Raw genomic sequence first — 22785 nt, 5'->3', positions numbered from 1 at the left:
ACTACAAACTGTTATTATTGTGCAGGAATAAAGGAGCCTCTTACTGACTGTGAGTGTTCATAAAATAGTTTTATTTTGAGGCCCCACGTTTACTTTTGCCCAGGGCCCCGGGTGATATAATACTAGTGGTTTGAACATGTATATGGCAGGATTTCAGCCCTGAGATTGAATCTAAAAACAATATTTTTGTGGGTTCCCCAGTTACACCAAACGTGTTGAAAGTGTTATTGGCTTTATTTTTTCCTAATTAAAGCCGGATAGTAAAACAATATACATTATTACTTTGTCTTTATTTTTTTTCCATTTTCTGTACATAACTATGAGGTAAGTATTGTAACTGAACTGCTGTTAACAGAAACTATAGAGCATGTATATGGCCATAGATGGCAGCAGCCTGGAGATGACGTCTATGATGTCTTCAGTAGTCTACATTGGATGTTCCTTGATGTCTATGGGAAAGCTTTCTTGACCTTTGACCTATCCAGAGGTCACTGTGCAGGGAAGGGGGGTTGTGTGAATAGCTGTGACTTCCCTTTATTACGAAGGGGGTATTTTATAACAGAAGTGTGTATTAAGGGTTGGTGTTGGGAGGTGGGTTAATTGTTAGAAGAAAAGACTTGTAAAAGAAAAACTGTCAATACAAATGTATTTGATCAAAAAAGGGCACACTTCCACTTCACTGTTATCAAAGTGATTGATTCTGAATGATAATTCTGTCTCGTTTAACTCTACAGTACTTTGTTTATGCCAGAAAATACCTCTTTTCCTAAAGTTCAGACTGTCCTTAAGACCAACTCTTGAGAAGACAACTCTCCTTGAAAGGTTTTTTTTGTGAATCCCGGGGGTTGTGTTCTGGTGGTTTTTAGCCCTTTTGGCCTAGACATATGCTCCAGGTGTCACAAGACCTTTTTCAGCCAATCAGTGGCACCTGGGACATCTATGTCACAAAGGACGTTTGCCGCAGATTGTCCACAGTTTGGCCGAAGGGCTGAAGCCCAGGAGACTGCTGCAGTGCTGGAGCTAGGTAGGCTCACTTATTTTTGTTGTTACTGCTACAGCCATACCGCCCATTTTTGTTATCCTAAGCATAAAGATCTAAAGCTTCTCCTCACAAATCACTGGTGACCGTTACCGATTGCATGTGTTTCAATGGAAATGCAAATGCAAGCAGACTGAGGCCCGCCCCCAGACGCTTGCATTGCATAAATTCCATTGTGACCGCACCCTAAATATTCAGATAATACTTTTTATTCTTTTCTTGAAAGTATCGTATTGGTATCCAGTATCGCAATACTTTTCTGGGTATCGTATCACACTCAAAATTCTGCAACCCTACCCGGGAATAGTAAGTGCTGCTCAGCTGCACTCACCGCTACTCAGGCAATGAAGGTTTCCATCAGTTATGGAAGTGCTCATAGGATTCTTACTATCAGCAAGGTGCAGACTCATGGCTTGACAGGGCACATGTGGCTGGACAGTGCAGTCTGTGCACCCTTGATCTAGCCTTTTATTTGAGATGAATGTGAGTTGAATTCATGTACATGCTCAGTAGTGAAGCCCCTCCTCTGTAGATCCGAAGAATAAGTCACTGGGAAGGAATGCCTGCAGTTTTCTTAGCACTGCATGTGTGACCTAGAAAACAGGATTGTGGGGTCGGTGACCATGTTGTTAGAGCTGGAGTCAAAGTTAGGGAAATTGAAGAGTCAGAGTTGGAGACAGAAGTTAGGCTTACTGACTCTACAGCCCTGGATACAGTGTAGTCTGCTGTCATTGGTAGGAAGTAAAGAGACCACAGAATTTACTGTGTACGACCAGGACAGCCCCTTTAAGGTAACTCATATATTACTTAACACAATGTAATAAAGAAAGACCACCAATGAGCAATGTTTCAGTAGACTTATTAGATGAACTCTTGGTTTTTAAAATTATTTCTCAACATTAAACCAAACTTGTACAAGATTTCGATGATCTCATAAAACCTCATTGGATTCGCCACCTTTGAGGTTCAAGAACGATTTAATGAAAGTTGTAAAAATGTTGATACCCAGCATCAGCTCAAATCTAGACTATACTACAAAACACATGGAGCCCCTTCAGACTACATAGAGTTCTATGTAGCTAGTTCTAATTCTTTGCTTACCCTTCTGGAGGGCATCCCTTGTTCTCCCAACGATTGCTCACTCCCGATAGGCCCTTGGTGATGACATCATGTTCATTGTACACATATTGGGGCAGATTTACTTACCCGGTCCTGTCGCGATCCCGCAGTGTGTTGTCTGACGTGGATTCAGGTTTGCCGCGATTCACTAAGCCCGTGCGCCCGAGTTCCTGCATTCGTCGCTTCTGCCCCGAGGTCCGCCAGAGTTCACCTGGTGCATGTGAGTGCTTGATCTTACGACACAAATCCTATTTTAAATTCTGCGGTTTGTCCGAATCCGTCGGGTTGTCTGGCGGCCCGCCCCCAGCTTTCTGTCATGTGTAGGCCGGTGCCGATGGGCCAAAATCCGATCGTGTGCATCAAAATCCTGGGGCAATTCGGCGCAAGGCGGAAATCGTTGGGAAACCCGACAAAAATGCGTCCGACGAACCCTTAGTAAATGAGCCCAGATGTCTGTGACATTTCCTAGGCCTCATACTTGACAGGCGAGGCCAGGGATTGGCCCACACGTCATATTCAAGACAAACATTACAACATCACCAAGGGCCGTCTGGACAACCCCCTTATTATTCCACGTTATTCCTATCTATAACTTTATTTCTTCTTTTTTTTTTCTAGCAGAGGCAGACAATGACTCTACGATGATGGTGCAGAAGACCGTCCAAACTTGTGTAAAATGCAGTCAGTTTTTATGTTGCGTAGAATGGGAAGTTCCACGCTGAGACACAAAAATCCAAGTTCATGTGTAGAATTAGGGAAGTAATGATCAGTCTCCTTACACGGACTGAGTCAGTGTGACGTAAATGAAAAATCTCATCGCTAGGGAGGGGTGGAGGGTTTGTGTTTTGCAAACTAAGATGAAACTTTGACAGCCCGAGGTAACATCCAGACTGTCTACAGACATTATAAAAGTGAAGCGTTTTTACTACAGATCTCCTCATAGAGAATCATACTAATCAATGTTACATGTATAAACAGGTAGCATGACACATGATCACATTATGGGGTGAGAAATCAGCGACCAGCATCAGACCCGCACAGATGATGGTGCTTAGGATAGAAAGTAAATGGTTTGATGATATCAGCAAGGTATGTTACCCTGATTCACTCAGACTGAGGTATGTACCATAGTCATAACAAACAGGTCAATTATCAGGCTGAGTCTTCTAGGGAGCGGTCATGGCAAATAGATATGGGCCCTGTGACCTTCAATAAGGTCGCACAGTTTGGGGGAGATCTCCTCTGGTCACCAGTCTCACCATTGAGAACTGTTGAGTTATCTTCAGGACATGAATGAAAACATTACTATGATTTAAGGACCAAAAGACTGTTCCATACAAATGGGTACATTTATAGCTGCCTTTTACCAAGATCATTACAGTTAAAGGGATTTTTTGTTTTTTTGGAAAAACCAGGAGCAGTCCCCATTTTCCATTACTATAGATATATACAGTTGCATTGGAAGTACTAAGGTCTCATTCTTTCTGCATGTGACAGCTGATGCCAGAAATATGCTCAGTGTGAATAAGTGTGATATCACCACATCTATTGGTCCCCCTGGAGTGGTAGGTGTATGTTGGTTTTCTACAAAATAACCTGCACCCTCTTCTTTGTATGTAGCCTCAGAAAATAGAGCTTATCTGTGCAACATTTATTCTTAGTATAACTACATCTGTTTTCGGAAGTCCACAGATGTTTGTTAGAGAATATTAAAGAACAAACAGCATCATAAAAACCGACAGATACACCAGACAGATCAGAAATAAAGTTAGGGAAAAGTGTAGGTATGAAAAAAATACCCCAAGCTTTGAACATCTTACGGAGCGCTGTTCAATCTCTTATCCGTGAATAAAAGGAATATGGTAGAACTTGTAGACTACCAGGACATGGCCACCCTCCTAAACTGACAGTCCAGACAAGGAGAAAGGGTCAAGAGGTCCAGGGTCACTCTGGAGGAACTGCAGAGATCCGTTGCACAGATGGCAGTAGCTGTCTACAACTATTCTCATGTTCTCCACAGATCTGACCCTTAGGAAGCAGTTATGCAGTTTGCATAAAGCTATGTAGGCAAAAGAAAAAAGCTGCTCTGGCCATATGAGACCAAAATTGACTATTTGGCCTATATGCCAAACTGTGTGGAGAAAAAACAACACTGCATATCCCCCATGAACCCTAAATCCCCCATGAACCCTAAATCCTGGTTATGGCTTCATCATGCATGCTTTGGGGATGCTTTGCTGTAGCAAGGCCTGGGAAGGAGATAAATACAGGGCAATCCTATAGAAAAACCACGTACAGACTGCAGAAGACTTGAGATGAATAGAATAGTACAACCCACTTGACACTTTATAACCCAATTAGCATATTTAGTGTTGAGAGTTACCTCACTGATTGATTGGAAATCGTGGGGGCTAATAAAATGATTACCAGTGCACCAGTAAAGATTTGGTGGAGGTCCTCTTATTCAGTCAGCGTACGGTGGTATGATTTGGTTGTAGTATGGCGCTGTTATTTAGTTGCAGTATTGAGATGTTACACTTGGTATAAACAGACATATTAAAGTTTTGTTTGTGGGGTGGAAGCACTGTCCTAATACTACATGCTCCTATGAAATATCTAGTAGATTGCAGGAGGGGGGAGTGAGAGAAGTGCACAGAAAATAGCCGGAGCTCTGAGGGGCTCTGGCGACACCCCCTGGAGCACTTGCCCTGCATGTAAATAAAAGTACAGCACCAAATCACATAATAAACATAGGGCTGTATTCACCCTCCTGGGAGAGAGCCAGCAGCCTTAATAGGGAGCACAGACCTATGGCAACGGTAGATTTCCTTTATGGAAAAAAACAGGCCATGCATGACAAAAGTTCAAGTAAATTCAGATTACTTAATATTCTAACCATTCAGGTTGAATTTGCAAGAGCAGCTGAAAGATATTACAGTGTGAAAGTGGATTTTAGACACATAGTAATTATCATGTTATGCAGAAAGGAAAAAAGTACCGAAAATATCTCATGTATGTCAGTGATGCTTTGGAGTGTAAAGGCATAAACATTACAGACACAGAACACGCCGTATTCTGCAGACTACAGTAATTTTCCATACTACCCCTATTGTATTTTGTAGCGAATATACACATATATTATATTCTCACCAATTACTGAATCTGCACATTATACTATATAGTAAACCTATATCTTACATATACTACACAGACATAAACACACATACACTCTGCATTACACACACACACACACATATATATATATATATATATATATATATATATATATATACATACTCTACTTATATATAATAAACTGTAACACCACAATATGTTATATTATATATATATCTCCTGAATACATTATTTTATGGTATCCTCCCTATAAATATATAATTAACCACTAAATGTTAAAGGAACGCTCCAGTCAACGCTGATTAATTGCATTATTGAATATACATTGAATTGTGCAGGGTCTGAAGGTTCTAGAATCCAATGAAAATGAATAATGCTCCTCCCTTCAGGCCCTGCACCATATGTTACTCAATGAATTAGCTGTGACTGAAGTGTTCCTTTAAATGCCACCTAACTTTTAAGATATGTAATGCCAGCATCTTCTCCTTAATATGAAGCAAATCACCGTCATATTAATGAATATGTAGCAGAGCAGCACTCCTGCCTCATTAATGAATATGTAGCAGAGCAGCACTCCTGCCTCATTAATGAATATGTAGCAGAGCAGCACTCCTGCCTCATTAATATGTAGCAGAGCAGCACTCCTGCCTCATTAATGAATATGTAGCAGAGCAGCACTCCTGCCTCATTAATGAATATGTAGCAGAGCATCACTCCTGCTTCATTAATGAATATGTAGCAGAGCAGCACTCCTGCCTCATTAATGAATATGTAGCAGAGCAGCACTCCTGCCTCATTAATGAATATGTAGCAGAGCAGCACTCCTGCCTCATTAAGGAATATGTAGCAGACCAACACTCCTGCCTCATTAATTAATATGTAGCAGAGCAGCACTCCTTCATTAATTAATATGTAGCAGAGCAGCACTCCTGCCTCATAAATGAATATGTAGCAGAGCAGCACTCCTTCATTAATGAATATGAAGCAGAGCAGCACTCCTGCCTCATTAATGAATATGTAGCAGAGCAGCACTCCTGCCTCATTAATGAATATGTAGCAGAGCAGCACTCCTGCCTCATTAATGAATATGTAGCAGAGCAGCACTCCTGCCTCATTAATGAATATGTAGCAGAGCAGCACTCCTTCATTAATGAATATGAAGCAGAGCAGCACTCCTGCCTCATTAATGAATATGAAGCAGAGCAGCACTCCTGCCTCATTAATAAATATGTAGCAGAGCAGCACTCCTGCCTCATTAATGAATATGTAGCAGAGCAGCACTCCTTCATTAATGAATATGAAGCAGAGCAGCACTCCTGCCTCATTAATGAATATGAAGCAGAGCAGCACTCCTGCCTCATTAATAAATATGTAGCAGAGCAGCACTCCTGCCTCATTAATGAATATGTAGCAGAGCAGCACTCCTGCCTCATTAATAAATATGTAGCAGAGCAACACACCTGCCTCATTAATGAATGTGTAGCAGAGCAGCACTCCTGCCTCATTAATTAATATGTAGCAGGGCAGCACTCCTGCCTCATTAATGAATATGTAGCAGAGCAGCACTCCTTCATTAATGAATATGAAGCAGAGCAGCACTCCTGCCTCATTAATGAATATGTAGCAGAGCAGCACTCCTGCCTCATTAATGAATATGTAGCAGAGCAGCACTCCTGCCTCATTAATGAATATGTAGCAGAGCAGCACTCCTGCCTCATTAATGAATATGTAGCAGAGCAGCACTCCTTCATTAATGAATATGAAGCAGAGCAGCACTCCTGCCTCATTAATGAATATGAAGCAGAGCAGCACTCCTGCCTCATTAATAAATATGTAGCAGAGCAGCACTCCTGCCTCATTAATGAATATGTAGCAGAGCAGCACTCCTTCATTAATGAATATGAAGCAGAGCAGCACTCCTGCCTCATTAATGAATATGAAGCAGAGCAGCACTCCTGCCTCATTAATAAATATGTAGCAGAGCAGCACTCCTGCCTCATTAATGAATATGTAGCAGAGCAGCACTCCTGCCTCATTAATAAATATGTAGCAGAGCAACACACCTGCCTCATTAATGAATGTGTAGCAGAGCAGCACTCCTGCCTCATTAATGAATATGTAGCAGGGCAGCACTCCTGCCTCATTAATGAATATGTAGCAGAGCAACACACCTGCCTCATTAATGAATATGTAGCAGAGCAGCACTCCTGCCTCATTAATAAATATGTAGCAGAGCAGCACTCCTGCCTCATTAATGAATATGAAGCAGAGCAGCACTCCTGCCTCATTAATAAATATGTAGCAGAGCAGCACTCCTGCCTCATTAATGAATATGTAGCAGAGCAGCACTCCTGCCTCATTAATAAATATGTAGCAGAGCATCACTCCTGCCTCATTAATGAATATGTAGCAGGGCAGCACTCCTGCCTCATTAATGAATATGTAGCAGAGCAGCACTCCTGCCTCAGTAATGAATATGTAGCAGAGCAGCACTCCTGCCTCATTAATGAATATGTAGCAGGGCAGCACTCCTGCCTCATTAATGAATATGTAGCAGAGCAGCACTCCCCACTGATTAATACCTAAATAATGAATTCTCCCCATTGCATTTTAGGTATCATTACATTTCTCTTATTGGGGGATATTTATCAGGACCTCTGCGCACCGCCAGTGGCACAGAGGCCCTGAAATAATCGCAAATGCTAGCTTATTGCTAGCTTTTGCGATTATTTTTCACAATCCGCCACCTTCACGCCAGTGGGGCGTGAAGGGGCGTGAAGGGGGGGGGCGCGGCCGGCGGAGCAGGGGGCGCGGCCGGACTGGAGTGGGCCGGCGCGGGGCGTTACTGTCATACGTGAAAAGTCGTCGGTTGCGTCTTTTTCTACGCCAGGCCCTGCCTGGCGTAGGAAAAACGCTGCACGACTGGCAGCCCGATACTTCAAGAGGCAGAAGCCTCTTTATGTATTGGGCTGCGAATTTGCAGCGGCGGGGCTATCATAAATGATAAATATCCCCCATTGTGGCTTTTTGTGGGACAAGCTGAATTTTTCAATGGCAACATTTTAGTTACACATAATTTACTGATACAAATAATATTATTACATCTTCCCTTTTCTTAATGTTATGTTATGCTTTCCTAGCTCACTATTAATTTTTACCCAAATTCAATAAAGCTGTATCAAAATTCAGATCCCTGACCATTAGTGCCTGATAAGGACCTACAAGACAGAGCTGATCACGCATGTATGTGGTATTTGTCATTGAACTTCAATTGAGATTCCACCAAATGAGTCCACCATTAGTAATAACGTGTCTATTCTTACAAATAGCCGAAGGTGATTGCAATATGATAGATACATTCTCTGTCTCTCAGTTTGGAAATCCAATATCAGAATGGCCCGCTACATTTTTCTCATAACTTATGGGACAAATTTGGGGATTTAGATGCATCATGAGTAGGTCATTAAAGGTGCTGGAGTGACTACATGTCAGTTCCTGTAAAGTAAGGAGACTTTTATGACAGGGCAGATAGCTATCTCATCCCTATCCTCTGTCCCATAACTGGTGAGCAGGAGGTTGGAAAAATATAAAAAAATCCTACCTATCTGTAAGAAAAAATTTATAGCAAATTTCTGGCTCTAAGTGATGGGCAATAAGTGATGGGCTACAACACTCACTGGTTCTTCTGGCCCAGACAAAGTTATTGACGAGGCATAGCGCACACAGGGAAGGGGTCCAGGAGAGAGGTAAGTTCCCCATTCATGCAATCCAGGGGCTTTAATAGTGATCTGGAAAGCCCTTTAAAAGGGGTGAATAGAAGCATTGCGACAATTTCCCAACACAACCACTATAAACACAATGGGGCACATTTACTAAGGGTCCGCAGCCGCGAATCCGTCTGGTTTTTCCCGAATATTTCCGCTTTGCGCTGTATTTCATGGGATTGTGGCGCATGCGATCGATTTTTGGCGCAATCGCACCGACTTTCGCGTGACAGAAATCAGGGGGCGTGGCCACCGGATAACCCGAAGGATTCGGAAAAACCGCGGAATTTAAAAAGCCATTTGTGTCGCAAGATCAAGCACTCACATACACCAGAAAAAAGCAGGTGAACTTCGGCGGACCTCGGCGCAGCAGCGAAACATGGTGAATATCGGCGCACGGAACCCGAATCAGCGTCGGAGAACCCGCCGCTGGATCGCGACTGGACCGGGTAAGTAAATGTGCCCCAATGGCTATATAGTGTACTGTCCCCTCAGGAAGCCAGTGTGGCTGATCAGTCCGGGGTCTGGGTATTGGATCCCCACTTATCTTCCTAGGGACAGGGAATTCCAATCTCATTCATGAGGGTCTGACTGCTGTTACCCCCACCATCCTCTGTGGTCCTGTTTTCACTCATGGATGGAGTGGCATGATGAGCATGTGTCCTGAATGCTCCATTCAATAGTATAGGGGTGTCGAAAATTGCTTAGTACAGCGCTGGGCTATGAGCATTTACACAGTGAATAGGAGTGCCGGAGCCAAACGCTGTACTCGGCAATGTCTGACACTCCTATACTATTGAATGGAGTGGCACAAAATATATTCAACCGTTCCAGCCAGCTGTATGAACAGGTCCCAGCACAGATCAGCTTGCTATCATTAGCCCCAAATCGCATAGAGAAGGGGCTGGGGACTGTAGGGGATTTACGGTGATGGTGCAGAAGGTGGCTAAAAAGGCAATTGGCCCCTTCTTTAGGCGGTCCCAAAAAGGGGCTGGTTTGGGCAGGCTTATTGGGGCCCGCCCCGTGGTTTTAAAAGCATTGGGGGCACGTGGAGGGGCCTTTTTCCTTCTGCCCTCAGGACCGAGGCCCCCCCACATACCCACAACAAGAAACACGGTGTGGTGTCCACTGATGGCTGGTTTTGTTTTGCAAAGGTTTAAAATTCCGGGGCAAGAGCCTGAATATGTTGGGCTTAGTTTACAAGTCCCTACAGTCTCCTATAACTTGGTATAAACAATGTAATATTCAGCTAATGCCAAATGCACATGTTTTGGGACCTTTTCTGCAAATCAGGGAAGGAATAGGACCTGCTCTATAATTAGCAGCATGACCGTGCGGTGAGCCATCGTGTGCTCACCACAAGTTGACGGTGGATAATAGAAGTCAATGACAGACATGCATTAGCTGCCATTTTTGGTACTATGTGTGCATGAGGCCTTAGGTAGAATGGACCCCCCCTATGTCCTGCTCTTATGTTCTGCTCTCTTATTGCTAGTGAAAAAGACCATAGGAAATATCCATGCCCCAATATTAAGAATATGTTTTAGTTCCAGTAGATAGGGTACAGCCATAAATCCAGCATATAGCTACAAGCCATATGTACACGTGCAGAAGTATCAGACAATAGACGTTCTGTTATCTGTGCCAGAATATGGAGCCAACTTTAATTTTAAGATCATTTAGAAGTAAAAATACAGATGCAGATGGAACCATAGTGAAAATTATTCTTATTTTAATTTTTTTTTTCAATTCCCCTAAATTGGCAGTCCCCGGGTTACGTACAAGATAGGTTACTTTCGGTTTGTACTTAAGATGAATTTATATGTAAGTCAGAACTGTATATTTTATAATTGTAACTCCAGGCAAGATTTTTTTTATATGACAGTAAAAATTGGATTTTCAAAATTTTTTGCTGTAATGGGACGAATGATTATCAATAAAGCTTCATTACAGACACCTTACAGCTGATCATTGCAGTCTGGGACTATAGTAATGTATCCAGAGACTTCACCAGAGGTCTCAGTGGGGAGAGAGGTCGTCTGTAAGTTGTGTCCTTAATTAGAGGACTGCCTGTATATGTAACAGATCTATAGGATGTACATAGGAACAGTAGGTCGCATGTCCTGATATAGAGGAAAGCCTAATCTGTCATAGTTGTGCTTTGCAGGTCATAAGTAATGGAAAAGATATTGATTGCAATAAAATGATGCGATATATATTGTGAATATAATAACACCTCTCCTCTCCTGACATATTTATAGGCTGGGATGGGGGCAGGGATATTACCCTCATCATATGCTACATACAGGCAAGGAGATGTCTAGCAGTGATAGTGCTTATTTGGCCTGCAGCAGAAAGTAAGTGCATAGCAGACAGAGGAAAGTAGGTCTATGCCGCTCTACTAGACAACAAGCCCTTACTCATATCTACCAACTTATCTGTAAGCGCCCATCCTTTTATGGTGAACTTCAGCTCTTCTTAAATGGATGGCAAAGCATCTAAACAGCTGCCACGTTATACTATATGTCACCCCCAACATCTCCTGCTAACATCAATGGTTTGTCAGGGTGTGGTAAGAGGGCAGCACTGATCTCAGGTGGTTGGTAATATGTGACGACCCCTGTAACATACCTGCAAATGTGTTTGAGTGAGAATGAAGGACATTGGGTGTGTTATAAAAAGCCCCCTTTCCCACCCCAAAGTATTTCTGCATAGTATAAGTGTCCCCTTAATGGTCCCCAGTTCTTGTAAAATGCCTCCTGTCCTGTAGCCAGCCCCCAAACTGTATAATGCCCTCCTCTGGACCCCATATATAATACGCTGCCCCTCCAACTTACACTGCCCCTCCTTCCTGAAGCACCCTCACATATAACGACCCCTTCAAAGCCTCTGCTTATAATCCAGCCCTTTCTGTATCCCCCACTGAAGCCCCATTTTCTGTGTCCCCCACTTATTATACCCCCCATTTTAGTTTCCCCTTCCACATACTTATAATGCCCTGATTTTCTTTAAAACACACCTGTCATCAGGAATGTTATTTTTAGCTGGTTCCAATAGCCTATGCTCTGCCGATTTTAAAAATCAGCATTCAGAATAATTTCAGTACTTTATGTAAGTTTAATTCACATTACCTGGCTTCCTACAGCAGCATGTGGTGATGAGACCCCCACAGATCACAAAAATGAGGGGTCTGATGGGGTCCCACATACTTCCGTTGGACCCCATGTCGCTCCGTCAGACAAATGAAGCAGACGGCCGCATATGACCGCTCCCCTCCATTAATCTCTATGGAGCTGACGGAAATTGCTGAGCACAGCGCTCACCGTTCTCCGTCAGCTCCATAGAGATTAATGGAGCAGAATAGTCATGCGCGGCTGTCTGCTCCAATAGTCTGCTGGAGTGACAAGGGGTCCAATGAAGGTATGTAGGACCCCATTGGACCCCTCGTTTTCGGGATCTGTGGGGGTCTCCTCACTGAGACCCTGCTGATCAGCAAGTAAGACCCTATCCTGTGGATAAGGCCTAACTTGTGTTCGTGGGAAAAACCCCTTTAACAAATGTATTCTAGAACAGACTTCCCACCAGCTAGGACCATGCGGCAGACCCTAAAATGCAGGACTGTCCTGCTGGATTGGGGACGGTTGGGAGGTAGCCTTTAATCAACAGGACACCAGCAATGTCTGTTTAAGTGAATAGTAGTATTATATTTCCCACCATATAAGTATTAGAAAAATACACTGTTTTATTTCTCGTTTTTTCTTTCGATAGATCTATACATAAGTTAATAATAGTCAGGTACTGGTAACGCCCATTTGTCAAATTATTTCAACACAAAATATAGGAAAAGCCCCTCCAGAATATTTATGGGGGATACAAGTATTGAATAAGACAAGTCAGCAGAGGTGTTGGGTCTTCTTTTACTTTCCTCACTTGTCCAGACAGATTTAGAGAAGTTATTAGTTCAGGCTGTGTACACATTACATTGGTGTGGTCACAAGGTGAATATATGATAGATTCTAAGTATAGACATACATATATCTACAGGCCTTTTCTATATCTGTAACTCTATCTCCCACTTAACGTATAGCCTATATACATTGCAGGTATGAATTATCCATGTTCCTGGCCAGACGCAGGTTCTCATGTATCCACATAGTTTCTGCACCATCCATCCCTATGCATATTACACATAGCTATGTGTCAGGATACCTCAGTTTACCCCGATGCTATTCCTGTGCGGGTGCACTGTAACCTTCTCTAGTGCCTGAGGCTGTGACAGCAAAGGAGAGAACATTGTCTGGGCTTTATGTGGGGTGGTGGGTGTTTTTATGTCAAACAGATCGTGCCAAGTTAGCCGCAAAATATTTGTCTGTGGTTACAAAGAATGTTCCACATATTACAGAAAAACAACAAAAAAAAAACTTGCACATTTCCATAACAGTCTATGTGTAGGAATACAGCACCTCCAGCTACATGTCACCAGCGCACGCCAGACTACTCTGCTATGTACTCTACAAGCCCAACGCTAACATAGAGAGCACAACTCTAAATTTAAAGGGTTTGTCTGCAGCAAATCCTTTATTATAATATTAGTTAATATTAAGTTATATCAGCTACAAAAGGTGGGGTGACATCAACATGACTGCCATTACAGGCCCAACACTTTTTTTATGTAGCCACAGGATGGGATGACCATGGAAAATTTTGTCCAGTTCAACTCAGGATCATCCCTAAAATTCCCTATAAAATGTTTCATAGGAATTAAGAGGGTAATTAGCAAGTGCGCTAATTAAGTGATCATGATTAACTGATCATCAGCAAGTGTGACCACCTCTATAAAAGCAGAAGTTTTTAATATTCAATTGCTCCAAATTGCTCCCTGTTCTTCAATAACTTTCAATCAAATTGGCCTCCTGAGGACAGTAACACAGTAGAAAGATGGAAAATTTGCATCATTTTAGCTTCTTTCCAGTGTCCCTCTGTAGACAGAGAATTGTGGGGCCAGCAGAAGGTCCTCCAAAAATAATTCGGCCCTATCTACTCATTCTCCCTCTTCCTACAGTTCTAAATAGAGAAGCAAGTATCAAAATATGTCTAAAAGCAGTATATTTAAAGTGTCTTGCAACTGCAGGAAGATCCTTTGAGTTCTGTCTGGTGTGCTGGGGTGATGGACCGGGTGCCCACAGAAAGGGCTCTGCGTGCCGCCTCTGGCACCCGTGCCATAGGTTCGCCACCACTGCCCTAGGGGGAGAGGGTAGTGGGGGTACAATTTTCAGCTTTCATCCCTATCTTTGTTTCTAGGACACAAAAAGATATAAACGCAGCTTCTCTATCTTGTTAGTTATACATGTGTTTATACATCCCAATATCCATTACTATTGACCTTTCAGGACCTGTGACAACTTGGATGGTTGCCAGAGGCCAAGGCCACTCAAAAAGACCATACATATACACTCACCGGCCACTTTATTAGGTACACCATGCTAGTAACTGGTTGGACCCCCTTTTGCCTTCAGAACTGCCTCAAATCTTTGTGGCATAGATTCAACAAGGTGCTGGAAGCATTCCTCAGAGATTTTGGTCCATATTGACATGATGGCATCACACAGTTGCCGCAGATTTGTCCCTACCATCCGAATGTCGCAGCAGAAATCGAGACTCATCAGACCAGGCAACATTTTTCCAATCTTCTACTGTCCAATTTCGATGAGCTTGTGCAAATTGTCGCCTCAGTTTCCTGTTCTTAGCTGAAAGGAGTGGCACCCGGTGTGGTCTTCTGCTGCTGTAGCCCATCTGCCTCAAAGTTCGACGTACTGTGCGTTCAGAGATGCTCTTCTGCCTACCTTGGTTGTAACGGGTGGCGATTTGAGTCACTGTTGCCTTTCTATCAGCTTGAACCAGTCTGCCCATTCTCCTCTGACCTCTGGCATCAACAAGGCATTTCCGCCCACAGAACTGCCGCTCACTGGATGTTTTTTCTTTTTCGGATCATTCTCTGAAAACCCTAGAGATGGTTGTGCGTGAAAATCCCAGCAGATCAGCAGTTTCTGAAATACTCAGACCAGCCCTTCTGGCACCAACAACCATGCCACGTTCAAAGGCCTCAAATCACCTTTCTTCCCCATACTGATGCTTGGTTTGAGCTGCAGGAGATTGTCTTGACCATGTCTACATGCCTAAATGCACTGAGTTGCTGCCATGTGATTGGCTAATTAGAAATTAAGTGTTAACGAGCAGTTGGACAGGTGTACCTAATAAAGTGGCAGGTGAATGTATATGTATTGCATTGCAGCTCTCCTCATACTTGTATGTTAGCTCCCAATGCACATATACACATACATTCCAGGATCTTTGAATATCTTTCATGATGCTTAATATGGCATCGCTGCAAGAAAGCCAAATGAGGGATCACCCACCCCCATATAAGAGAACTTTGCAAGCTCTTTTCAGTGAAAACTGCTTGCACATGTATTTATAACATGTCTGCACTATACCCGGTACGACACAAAATTCTGCACAGTCGGACCGTGCACCACATTTATCATGCAGTGCCTGACAGAATTGTGTCCCATGCTCTATGTTAAATGTGCACCAAAAAAAAAAAAACTACCTACATAGGAACACTAAAATATCAAGCATATAAAAGTGGCCACCTGGCTCCCTCTCTGTCACTTGTGTCATGGCACATTACCTTACCCACCAAGTACACCCAATCATGGCTGTGGATCTCACTGCCATACTGAAAAAATTGTTTAGAAAGGGTGAGAAGAATATAAAAGAGAAATCAAGATGTTGACTTCTGCAACACCCCTGCCAATACATGGTCAGAGGGGTAGTTGCGAACAGTGTCCTTTACAGGTTAGGAGCTGACAGAGGGAGTCGCGAACACTCCAGTAAGGCTCTAGACCTGGTCATCAGTGGTTGACAGCAGTAGATCCTGCCTAAACATGCAAGAGTTAAAGGGGTATTCTCGTCTGGGCATTCACATTCTGTTTCATTAATCTGCCATATGTAAACATTTCTTCAATTAGGAGGTTATTAAAAAAAATGTACCTGTGTGAAGATAATTTCTCATAACTGTGGTGAAATGGTCCCTTGGAAACAAGACTGTGTCATTTGTGCAAATTTCGTCCTGTGGTAATGATCGCTGAATCCTGGTGGTCAGGCAGGACTCAATAGCACATGTCTGGCCACTGCTGCCAGAGTGCGAGACGGTCGTATCCAAGGAAGCCATCTCGTTTCTAAGGGACAACATGGCTACATTTATGAGAAATTATCTTCACACAGGAACATTGTTTTTAATAACATCCAATTGAAGAAATGTTTACATATGGCAAATTAATTAAATTACCTCTGGACAGGAAGGGGCAAGGTCTCTTAGAACCCAGCTCTCACCACATGAGGAGCTCCTAGGCCTCAGCTCTCAATATAGAGCACAGACTGTCAGTGACCAGAGAGATAGTGTCTCATACCTCCAGTGCCACACACAGAACACCCAGGACAAAGTTGCAGCTTCTATACCTGAACACAGCTACCTCCCACCGTGCACCTACTACCAGGCTGGTGAATCTACTCCTGAGGAACATTCTCCATGACCACTCCAGTAATCCGGAATCTCCAACAATCCGGCATCTGTAACCAAAACGTTTGGCTCATTGCCTGCAGTTGTTCAAATAGAGAACCGTGAGTTGTTTTGCACAACGTGTCCTCCGTCTGTTCCCTGAATACGGCTGTAACAGCAAGGGCGCCCGACCCATTACCCAGGGACTCATACTACAGACATTAAAGGGGTTGTCCCTAGGGAGATTCAAGTACATCAGCCTCTCCCTTTCAGGCTCATTAGCATCATTTAAAAAGTTGATTTTAGAAGGAAGGAGGCCATGGATAACAAATATAAGAAGATAACCAGTCACAGTGCCTGGATCTATGAGCAAGTGTCCCTGGTTTATCCACGTTTAATTTTGACCCTGGATTTCCTGTATCTTCTGCTCACGTCTTGGTGCCAGGACACCATCAGAGGTCTAAGGATGTCCATTGGTGGTTTTAATGTTATGGCTGATCTGTATGTGCGTGTGTTGTTGTGTTACTTCATGGTAACAGCAAACATTAGACATCTTGTGATAAGTAGACGCAGATGCTGGAAATACATAGGTCAGCAGACGGATCCTATTACAGCAGGTAGGGAAGGCCAGACAGGGTGGGACAAGTGGTTTGTTTTTCATCTATACATGAATTTCAGCACGGAAAAATGCCCTGTACATACATGGGGAGGGAGCTCGCCCGTCCCCCTCACCCTCACCTTACATTACCTGAGCTGTACATTTTCTTACATAACATTTTATAGATGTGTCACCTGAGGCCAGATAACAGATAGGGAAAACATGTGAAATATGGATTATATGGTCACAAGATACTAAGAAATAGATGTACTGTAAAAGGAAAGACAAAGACATATACACACAGTATAACATATTATGCTGGAAAAGTGCCTAATGTGGGGTCTCACGCCCAACTTGTTAAGTGAAAAGCGCAAGACTGATACAGTATTGATTTAGCACTGCAAAACCTCAACAATAGCAACACAGCCACGCACAGAGCAGGGGAAACCACACAGCTCCATTCTGTTCTGCTGCCCCTTCATTCTTAGTATAGGTCGGATTCCAGAGGTCATAAAGGCTGCATGTTATAGAGCAGGAGGCGCTGAGCTGAGTGTACATAGTGTGCTATCTACAGACAGCATGTTATAGAGCAGGAGGCGCTGAGCAGAGTGTAGATAGTGTGCTATCTACAGACAGCATGTTATAGAGCAGGAGGAGCTGAGCAGAGTGTACATAGTGTGCTATCTGCAGGCAGCATGTTATAGAGCAGGAGGAGCTGAGTTGATTGTACGCAGTGGGGCTCATTTACAAAGGGTCCATGGACCGCACAAACGTCAGATATTCCGCCGATTTCAGATTTGCACCACATTTAAAAGGGTATTGTGTTGCATGCGATCGGATTTTGGGGCAATCGTGCGGGCTTTCATGCAACACAAATCAGGGGGCGGGCCATCGGACGATCCGATGGATTCGGACAAAATGCAAGATTTAACTTTTGTCGCAAGCCAAGCACTTACATGCACCGGGAGGAAGATGGTGAACTCCGGTGGACCTGATCGGGGAAGCGACACATTCAGCAAGTTGGGCGCACGATGTAAGTGAATTGCGGCATAGTGCATTGTTGTCAGACAATGCACTTTCAGGATCTCCTCTGGACCGAGTAAGTAAATGTGCCCCAGTGTGCTATCTGCAGGCAGCATGTTATAGAGCAGGATGAGCTCAGCAGATCTGGGTCCTATCTGTTGGCAGCATGTTATAGAGCAGGAGGAGATGAGCAGATTGTACATATTGGGGTACATTTACTAAGAACAGGGCAAACTGAATTTAGAGTATAGTGCAGGGGGAGCCAGTTTACACTAGGAAGAATGTGCAAAGTCAGAGAGGAAACTGCTGCAGGGACTTTAGTAAATAGGACACTAACTGCAGATAAGACAATGTGGCCCATCTGCAAGCAGCATGTTATAGAGCAGGATGAGCTGAGCAGAGTGTATGGAATCTCCTATCTACAAGCAATGGGTTATAGAGAAGAAGGAGCTGAGCAGATTAGTGTCCTTTCTTCATGCAGAATGTTATAGAGCAGGAGGAGCTGAGCAGATTGTACATAGTGTCCTATCTGCAGGCAGCATATTATAGAGCAGAAGGAGCTGAGCAGAGTGTATGGAATCTCCTATTTGCAGGCAATGGGTTATAGAAAAGAAGGAGCTGAGCAGTGTCCTTTCTTCAGGCAGAATGTTATAGAGCAGGAGGAGCTGGGCAGATTGTATTCAATGTCCTATCTGCAGGCGGTATGTTGTCCTCTGACAAATATGTATATAATCCCTATAGTAGAATCTATACACACTCCCGGCCACATCCAGAGGAGTTTTGTGAGGACTAGTAAGATATTTATGCTACATCTACATAAGGAGTGTGCTTTTCTAGTCTTTATACTGGAGTGTCCAATCTACCAGTCCTGAGTCACTCTACATCTGCTGGATCTGACCCTACTTCCCCTTCTTATTCTGGGGGCAGACTTGACAAGTTGCTGATTAAAGGCATGTAGACAGATCTAAATATATCCTATGTAACCAATCTGGCACGGACTGCAGGGCAGAGACGTCACACATCCTCAGTGTCCATAAATGATATAACAAGGCTCATAAACCCATCAAGGTTGTGTGTCTAGTATGGTCGTGACTCAGTCCCTGTAAAAACTAGTGACTAACCCCATCTACTACCCATCAACCAAAGAAAGAGCAGACAGCGGGGGAGATCTGGTTTTTCATGGATGGATTAAACAAGATAAACATTATTGCAGGCAATAAATACAGAAACAACCCAGGAGATTTTCACGGTCTTCAAGGTGGTTCTGAACTTCCTGGTGTGAACACGTTCTACGCATGACTTCTCAAGGTGGTTGTCAATCCTAACAAGCAGGTAGCATATTATAGTCAATTCAGGTCTAGTGAAGTAAAGGTCCTTTATGTCGGATTCCTGAAAACGTGAGTTAAATGAAGCTCTTAGAAGACTCCTTTATTCACTTAGACCACAGCTAAGGGCTAATGTTACGGACAAAGAAGATTCGCCAAATTCTGCTTTTGTTCAGTCTCTAGTTCTAGATTGTAGCTCAGGGCTATTGAAGTTTATAATGTAATGCTCAATTCTGTCTATTATTTCAGAGTCTTGAAGAATGACACGGATATAGACAATACCGTCTAGGATGGTTAGGCTAACCACAGCACTCATGTACAAAACAACCCCAGGGTAATTATAGTACCCCCATTAAACGAATGTTAGAAAAGTGCAACCAATGAAGGGTGCCCTAAAAGCAAAGAATATCTGGGACACACAGAGTTAACATATATTTAAAGAGCAGGGATGAAGGACTTTATGCAAATAAGCCTGAGGGGCCTCGTGCTCCATAGGTGTTAATGGAGCCTGGAGCCCTTCAGGTTCATTTGCATACCATCTTTCATCTTGCCGGTAGATGTCCTTTAAGGGCTTTTAGAAATTGCAATGTGCAAATTATCATTGCCTATTAGTTAGTTGCAAGAGGGCCTCATTATCATAATTTTATAATAGTTTTTTCATCAAAACCACTCAGTTCAGGGATTAAACAAGATATGTGTCTGCACCAGTGTAGCTACAGCATTCTCAAGGTATGTTTGGTTCACAATACATAGAATCAAATGGTAGAGTTGCTTTTAAGAAATATGTTCCTGTGTCCGTTCCCCCCTGCCTCTCTTCCTTATATGAGGGATTTCTGTAAATCAGCTTTCAGTCCAGTATCCACTGACAGCTAAGAAAGTGTCTAATGATTATCTCCTTACCTACAGTCGCTGGAATCTACCTGAAGAACTGAATCATCAGGAGGAACATTCTCTAGATACAGAAAGTGTTACTCAAGATTGAGATTTATCAAGACTATGTACACTAGTTTTGCAAACGGCCAGGCACTACAATCAGGGTCAGCTCCAGGTTTCAGGAGGCCCCTGGGCAACGGAGTCTCAGTTGGCCCCTTTTGCAGCAAACTTGCATTGCGGCATTATTCAGAAACTAAAACAGTTTCCTGTTCCCTACAATATTCCCTTAGTTTATCATCCCAAACAGCCCCTTATGGTTATTTTATATAAAGCCCACCTCACCCCCATGGATTTCTTAATGGAAACCTACCACTTGAAGTGGCAGGTTTCAGAAGAAAACACCGAGCACCAGCTCAGGCTGAGCTGGTGCCGGTGCTTTTTTTTGTTAGTGTTTTAAACCGCGGTATCGCGGTTTAAAACACTTTTTAAACTTTGTAGCCGGCGCAGGGAGGTACGCGCTCGGCGCTTACCGTGCGCGCGGCTACATAGGAAGTGAAGGAGAGCCGCGTGCATGGTAAGCGCAGAGTGCGTACCTCCCTGCGCCGGCTATACAGTTTAAAAAGTGTTTTAAACCGCGATAACGCGGTTTAAAACACTAACAAAAATAAGCACCGGCACCAGCTCAGCCTGAGCTGGTGCTCGGTGTTTTCTTCTGAAACCTGCCACTTCAAGTGGTAGGTTTCCTTTAAATACAGTTTTTTGTGGGCCCAGCTATTTCCAATGCTGGCGCTGGCCCGGACTACAATTATTATTCCATTTACACCACCTCCATGCCAAGGGGGTGTGTCTGTTGGTGGAGTGGGAAGGCACAGGGCATATATCCTTTGGACTTAATCATACACTGACCTATGATGTATATCCCCTTAATTCTATACTGGGTATGGAACTTTAAACTACTCACTACACGAGAAAGTAGAGGCAAAATATGGACAGGGAAGCTGCTTTAGATAATGAAGTATTTAACATAAATTACTTTTATCACTTGCACTTTTTATATCTAAAACAATGAAAAAAAAAAAAAAAAAAAAAAAGGTGTGGTTATGATTTGACACTCTTTGTTGTAAATAAACCCAATACTTTCTAGAGACTTTGGCCTGTCTGAACAGAGATGAGTAGTATATCAGACCTGGCCAGCTCTTTACCCAGTAACTAGAGGCATCATTTCCGCTGTGCATTGTGGGAACATTATTGCACATAAATGCTGCTAAGAGAAGTCTGTAGACACCTGATAACCACAATTACTAAGTTCCAATTAGTGTTAGATTGCAAAAGACCGACTTGTTACAAAAGAGTTTGTTCTCACTAGATTGAAGTTGTAACATTTGGCCAATTGAATAATCACTGAAATATGAATAAAATGTGTTATGCGTGGTCCACCTGTATGGGTTGCTGGGACTTACCTGTAATTTATATGCTACACCTGTACAAGCAATACTTACCAGCCATTACCATGTGTATTCCAAGGGCAGAGAAACACAATTCGGTTCTGTAATGAATTTAGCCGACCAGGTGACCATATTATACACACACACACACACACACACATATATATATGTGGGAGACTTGTTGACAGAGGTGACTGGCAGTGGATCCCCCCCCCCTTCCTTACTTTTAAAGCAAATGCACATTCACCCCGGCAGAACATAGATGTGTATGTGGGGTCATGAGGAAAGCGGTTACTCAACTGCTAAGGTATGTTTTTGTATTAAATGGAACCCAAAAGTCAAATCAACTCCCCAAAACTAAATAGGATTTTCAGAAACTTAGAAAGCATTGTCCCTGTACATGCCTGTAAACATAAACACTCAGTTCCTAGAGCTGTATGCAAATGACATAAGGGTAGTCCGATCAGCATCTTCACTGAGGCCGAGTCCTGCTTATTCATTAATCTCCTGCACAGCCATGCCTCCCAGTACTTGATTGTCAGCCAATATGATGACCCCACATCATAGCTGCTTGAGCTCTATAGTTCCTGGTACCGGGAGGTGCAGAAAATTGTTTTGTCATCCCCTCAGTTCTGTTCTCCTCCCTCTAACAGAACTTGTCAGCAGCCTGTGAAAGAGATTCAGCTGCTGTCTGTAAGGCTAGAGCAGGCTGTGTGCTGAGGGAAGGTTACAGGATGTATGGGGAAGGGAGGTTGGGTACTTTGTGTAGCTGCTGCCTTTCCTGTGTCTCTCACAGGCAGCAACTAAACTACAAATATAATGTTATATTTTACACAGAGAAATGAGTGGGGGGATGGGAAGGATAACAGGGAAGTCTCTGCTTGGCTCGAATTCATCCATATG

The sequence above is a fragment of the Engystomops pustulosus genome, chromosome 4, assembly GCF_040894005.1.
Source record: "Engystomops pustulosus chromosome 4, aEngPut4.maternal, whole genome shotgun sequence".
Lineage (NCBI taxonomy): Eukaryota > Metazoa > Chordata > Amphibia > Anura > Leptodactylidae > Engystomops > Engystomops pustulosus.
Note: the sequence above shows the minus strand (reverse complement) of the source record.